Source organism: Polyodon spathula, chromosome 53 (genome assembly GCF_017654505.1).
Source record: "Polyodon spathula isolate WHYD16114869_AA chromosome 53, ASM1765450v1, whole genome shotgun sequence".
In the NCBI taxonomy this organism is placed as follows: Eukaryota; Metazoa; Chordata; class Actinopteri; order Acipenseriformes; family Polyodontidae; genus Polyodon; species Polyodon spathula.
The window spans coordinates 1,636,264-1,643,527 of NC_054586.1; positions in this window are offsets into that span (position 1 = coordinate 1,636,264).

Below are 7,264 nucleotides of genomic sequence, written 5' to 3' on the forward strand. Positions count from 1 at the left end.
AACACACTAAGCAGCTGGAAAATATTCGTTTTTGCTCATTAAAACAGGGAACAGTAAAAGGGCAGACGCTCGTTGAGAAAAAGGGCTGTTTTTAACCATCGCAAGACAAACCTTTTTAGCATTGCACTGATACAGAGAAACGTAAAGAATCGTAACATATCCTTGTTGAAATAGAACAAAAATATTTATTATTGAACAAAATGAATATCTCAAATTCTTCAAAAAATACTGTAGTTGTTTTCATGGATCTGACAAATCGCTATGCTGTCCACGTGTCAGCTGTTTAACACACAGGTTTGTTTCGGTATTAATTCAAAATATACATTTATTTTTATGCAAGAATAATAATAATAGAGTAATATGAAACCCCAACGCGGCATAACACGTCCCATTGCATTGAAAACTGTATTTACCATTGTAATACATAATCTTTATCTAGAGCCTTTCATGTGGACCCCCATCACAAAGCACTTTGCGAGATGCCAGAGCAGGGTGTGTGAACGATGCAGCAGCTGCAGAGTCACTTACAGCAGCGTCTCACCCGAAAGCACAGGGAGGTTAGGTGATTTGCACAGGATCACACAATAACTCCGTGGCTGAATTGGGATTTGAACCAGGGAGCTCTTGGTTACAAGCCCCTTCCTTTAACCAGCAGAACACCCAGCCTCCAACGATGGGATAGTTAACGAGCATCAAATATCATATAATAATGAATACGCATTTACTATGACACCCATTAAAAGGTGTTGCACTGACCAATGTATTGTATAACAGGCTGGTATAAACTGGAATTAACACAGAAGTGTGGTTCGCAGACAGCATTTGCTTGTACAAATTACAACGATAGTGAATGACACATACCGGAACGTTATAGTATGCTTTTGTATTTAAGTTTCAAGCGGGACTAGTAAAACTGACGCACCGGTACGTAACTTTAATTTTAAACAGCTTCATAATAAATGGTCTCTTGAGGTTACTGAAATATCTCTTTGCATAATTGATTTGCCATTCTAGTGATGATGGAGCTGTGTGGGACAAGATCAAAAACAAATATACACGGATCTCCAGATACTGGCAGATACGCAGGGCACGCTGCTGTTTATGTATTTTCAAACGATGTTTTGTTTTCCAGAACCTGCTGGTTTACAAAATGCACTTTTGAAAATGCACGTCATCGCTGGTTTTTCCTTTCTTTTCTCGGCTGGGTCTGATTTAATCTGTTATTGTTACCCTCGGAGATAGTGAAGGGAGCTTAAACTGATTATATTTATTCTGCTATCAGAAAGTCAGCCAACCCTGCTGCACATTTCGCTCTGTCCGCTTTGCTACGACATCTCCCAAAACTGAATCTCGAACGCAGCCAATAGCTGTTTTGGTACCAACTTTTCTGAAGGCTACGTTTTCATACGTCATTATTGGGTTGGGAACCAGAGTCAAAGAGAACCTGGTAAACAAGAGTCAAGTGGTCGTCTTATTAAACTGTAAAGTAAGAATTGAATTGATATACACACGTACACACACACACACACACAACACACATATATATATGTGTGTGTGTGTGTGTGTGTGTGTTCTACACCCCGTACAGGAAAGAAGTCGATTTCATCATTTCATCATGCCCGTAATGTTTGTCTTTCTTGGTTCTTGTTCCACCCCAGCCTAAATGTACTTAATTGCGACACTTACAGTGGTGATAAGCCGCATCTACCAGGGTCTACAGTCATTTTCTTAAAACCTGCATGTTCTGCGTTCACATGATTAATTGTAGAAAATCGAAACTCTGTACGTGGGTTGGAGTTTTCGGGAAGTGAAGGGTGTTGTGCATGCGAAGTTGGAACAGACCGCACAGTTCTGGGTCATTTTAAAGCTGCAACGCACTTGCTGGGCTATTAACAGTAATACCTACCCCTGTGGGGTGTGTGGGGAGGCAGAGGAGCTACAGGACCAGGATTGAGAACCACTGGAATAGAACTCTGGTCTGTCTTATTACCGCAGGAACCGCAGAGTTTGCACATGTGCATTAGGCTGTTGGAATATGTTTTCTGAAAAGTGTGTTTACGTGATATACATTTTGTTAGTTTTCGGAATATAATCAGACATTTCTAGGTGCTGTTTTCAGAAAATTGACTTTATGGAATATTCTGATACATATTCAGAAAGCCGTGTTTATATGACACTGGATATCGGAATTACTTTTCGGAAAATATACTTTTTCAAAGACTAGCGGGATTATCATGCTCGTGTAAACACACTAACTGGTCATAGGAGTCCTGACTTTGAGCCTCATCCACAAGCAGTGATTTCCAGTTTCATAGCCATACACACAAATAACACATGAGGAAATAAGAGTAGTGACCTCCTTTTGCCCAGTACCAACACGTCACCCCACAACAGTCAGTGCTGCCTAACTCTGTGCTTCCAAACACGACTCCAGGTTTCCAGTCTCTGGCAGCCCAGGAATCAGGGGAAGGCCTGCAGGAAGAGATGTCTTCCTCTCGGACGGTGTGGGGGGGGAATCGAACGGCGTCCCCATCATAGGTTCCAGCAAAGCGTCCGTGGAACTAGCTTGGGCACTGGCCAAGGGGGACTTGGAACTCGTGAAGAAGATGCAAAATGAGATTATAATGCATGCTACCGGCATGATAACACCTTTACCCTCTGTGAGCAGTGAAGCCAGTCAGTCTTCAGGTATGTCACTCTGAAGAACAGGAGGAATTATACACTGTAAACACAAACAAGTCTAGATTACTGATTTAATAATAAAAATGCCTTAAATAAAATTAAGTATTGCTATTCAATTCTAGTTACGCCAACTTATAAATAAGTTCAGACAACTCTACTCATTTGATTTAAAGACTTAAACACATTTGTTTATTCCAAATTGCAATTCTGTGATTTCAAATGGAGAAAACTTCAGCTTCTGCTTTGGCAGGAGTCATCATTATTTCAGCGCACCAAATAGCAAACTGTGTTAAAGAATTAAAAGTAATTTAGCTAAGACTAACCATCCCAACTACATGTTCAAGCCGCTAACCCCTTCACACTGTAAAACAACCTCCCAGGGATTGCAGTCGGCATATACATTGTATAGGCAATACACATTTAGTTCTGAAGTTCTTCGAAAGGGTACAGAAACAGAACACGGTCAACTGCAATTTAATAGTTTGAAAAACTGGTCAGGATGTCAAAAAAGTAATAAAAACAATAAACAAACCTTACTTAAATAGTTGTAGCACCCTATGGGAATGTTGATTGGTGTGTCCTGGTGAAGATCTCTTGCAGATTGAAACGTTAATCTTGGGTGTAATAAAATATAAACACCTTGGTGCATAATATATAATTGTGCGGGTGCTATGTGTAACATGTAACACACCCAAAAGAAACACAACTGCTTAATGTTCCCTGTGGCAGAGCAAAGCTCTGCCCTTTTTAAATTGGCAGGGATGGGGTTAACTTCCCCTACCTGCCTGGGTTTATTATGTTCAGGTGGCTGGGGTTGATTAGTTGATTAGGTTAATTAATGATCAATCAGCGCCCAGCCACCTGACATAAAAGGAGGCCTCTGCTTCTCATTTGGGAGGAGGGAGCTGAGGAAGCAGGTTGGTGTTTTGGTTGGTTGTATTTTTGAAAGTTTGAATCCAGTGAAGGCATTGCCCAGCCTGGAAACCTTAATTTTGCAAGTTTTGTTTTTGTATTGCTTTATTTGTGTTTAAATCCCTTTATTTTGCCCTTGTGCACTTTATTTTTGTGTTATTTATAATAAAAGTATATTTTTTTGAACTGCAGTCTGTCTCTGGGCCTCTATCCACTCGCCAGCCTGCCACATTCCCCTTTAAGAGTGCGAGAAAATTACACAAGAACACAGAAAGTGAAACCCTATGTGATGGTTGATATGTTGGTGAAGATGCCTAAAATCTCTTGAAAAAGTAAAGCATTATTATTATTTATTTATTTCTTGACAGCCGTCCTTATCCAGGGCCCCAAAATATACGTATTTCAAGAATCGCAACACAATGAAGAGCAAATCAACATACAGCAATCAGTTATAATAAGAGCATGTTTAACTAAGAGCAAAACAGAATACCAAACACGATACAATTTAGAGGCAGATCAAGTGAGAGCCAATAATAAGGGTGATTATTTAAATATAAATGCTAAGTGCAGGCGCGATTACTTCAGATAGTGTTAACAGCTAATGCAAATTGCAGTGCCAGATTGAATAGAGATCTAATAAAGAGCAGGAATAGGGATAGATAAGTGCAAGTAAGGTAGGTGCCAAATAGTCCAAAATGTGCCATTCAAGGTACATTAATTGGTGGAGTTATTTGTGTTTATAGTCAGTATCAAAGGTCAGCACACCTGGTCCTGCAGTCTCGCAGTCCTGCACATCACATGCAGCCTTCAGTCCAGTGCCAAGGCACCCACTATCCTTTTTTTTCTAAACTTGTTCTTTTTTGATTTGCCAGTGGTTAATAACAACAACCTCACAAATAATTAAATAATATGTAAATATTGTTAGGCTTATCCAGTTCTCTGTAAGGTGGAATCTCAAGAGAAGGTGTACAATACGAAGAGATAACCACACACTCGAATAGGCTCAAAGTTTACTTTACAGAAATCTTTTTCAAGAAATTCTAAAGTAAATACTTTGACCGCAAGAGCTTAATCAGATGAAGCAAAAACCACAGTGCATCCCTTTAGAAGAGTCACCTAATCAACACAATTTGAAACACCAGATACAAATATGAAGTATCAAATAAATAGTTTCCAATATAAAAAAAAATATATATATATTTATAGCAATACAAAACATTTACCATCACAGTAATCGCAATTAATAAGCTTTTACAAAGCCAAGAAATATAATTCAATAGTCACAAGTCTAAATCATAATTTAGTAATATGGGTTTCTATAGTGTAGCTGTATTGAAGTATGAATTAGATGAATTGTGATTAATGATTAATTTCCCTGGTCACTGTTTGCAGAACTTGGGGAACAGAGCTGGTCACTCCTAATGTATATCCCTGTGTTCTTATTTTTAATGGAAAGTAGATTAATGAGATGTTCATCTTAATCCCTGGGCAGGTAAACCTGTAGCAGAAGAGATTCCAGAAGCCTCTGTGCTACAGTTTGTCAGTGAAGCCCCCATCAACAAGAAAGGTCCCAGTGAAGGAGCGGCGAGCGAGGAATGCTAGTGGAGATGGAAAAGGGACTCTAGAGATATTAAACAGCACCATTCTCGGGGTGGGGGTGGGGGGTGACCTTTTGCAAACCATAAAATCTATGTGCAGTCTTCAATAATATAACTATTTGTAAATGTGTGTGTAAAATGTCATTTTGTTGTAGTTGCATCCTAACTGGAATTTGTACAAATAAAAAAAATCTTAACTGCATTTTGTCATCCAGTTTTAAGTTATAAACTATATTAGGCCATTATTATTATTATTATTATTATTATTAGGTTTGGTCATTATTATTATTATTATTTATTATTGATTATACATGTGTCATTTCAATGCAAATAATACTGTAGTTTGGTCAGTAGCAAGTATGGCTAAAAAGGTTATGTACTGGGCAGAGGTTATATAAAAGTATTTCATATGGTTCATAACAGCTTTAGAGCCCTTAGCACTCAACCAGCACAAACTGTCACTCTCCTACTGAAAACAGAAATGCTAAACTGGCAATACAAGAAAAGCAGAAAACAGCAGATCGTTATCCGAACCAAGTCAAAACCATACCTACTAAAAACATGAAAGTTCAAATGCATAAAGGTGTGAACATTTTACATTCTGGTTCATGTCATTGGCTTAAAATTTTGTTTTGCTTAAAAAAAAAAAGAAACCATGCATGATAAAAAAAATAGAAGGTGGGTAACAATCTATAAACAAGGTTGTGTACCAGCTCCATAAGTGAAGCCTCTTGGGCACACTGCTGCACTATCTGCACCTATTCCAGAGAACCCCCTCACCACCACTCCACACTTCTGCTGCACTATCCAGCACCTATTCCATCTGCACCTATTCCAGAACCCCCTCACCACCACTCCACACTGCTGCACTATCTGCACCTATTCCAGGAACCCCCTCACCACCACTCACACAACCTATTCCACACTGCTGCTGCACTATCTGCACCTATTCCAGAACCCCCTCACCACCACTCCACACTGTGCACTATCTGCACCTATTCCAGAACTGCTGCACTATCTGCACCTATTCCAGAACCCCCTCACCACCACCTATCTGCACACTGCTGCACTATCTGCACCTATTCCAGAAACCCCTCACCACCACCCCACACTGCTCACTATCACCTATTCCAGAACCCCCTCACCACCACCCCACACCGCTGCACTATCTGCACCTATTCCAGAGAACCCCCTCACCACCACCCCACACTGCTGCACTATCTGCACCTATTCCAGAACCCCCTCACCACCACTCCACACTGCTGCACTATCTGCAAACACTTGTCACTTTCTATTTATGTTTTTTACAAGATACCAAATTATATTTACTTCTGGTGCACAAATATAGTTGCTGTATTCACTATCAATTTAGGTAAAGTAGTAGTACCAGAAGCAATGTCCCCCACCTGGGATTGAACCCACTCCACACTGCTGCACTATCTGCACCTATTCCAGAGAACCCCCTAACCACTACCCCACACTGCTGCACTATCTGCACCTATTCCAGAGACCACCCCCTCACCACCACTCCACACTGCTGCACTATCTGCACCTATTCCAGAGACCACCCCCTGCACCACCTACCAGAAACCCCCTCCACACTGCTGCACTATCTGCACCTATTCCAGAGAACCCCCTCACCACCACTCCACACTGCTGCACTATCTGCACCTATTCCAGAGAACCCCCTCACCACCACTCCACACTGCTGCACTATCTGCACCTATTCCAGAGACCCCCCTCACCACCACTCCACACTGCTGCACTATCTGCACCTATTCCAGAACCCCCTCACCACCACTCCACACTGCTGCACTATCTGCACCTATTCCAGAGACCCCCCTCACCACCACTCCACACTGCTGCACTATCTGCACCTATTCCAGAGAACCCCCTCACCACCACTCCACACTGCTGCACTATCTGCACCTATTCCAGAACCCCCTCACCACCACTCCACACTGCTGCACTATCTGCACCTATTCCAGAGAACCCCCTCACCACCACTCCACACTGCTGCACTATCTGCACCTATTCCAGAACCCCCTCACCACCACCCCACACTGCTGCAC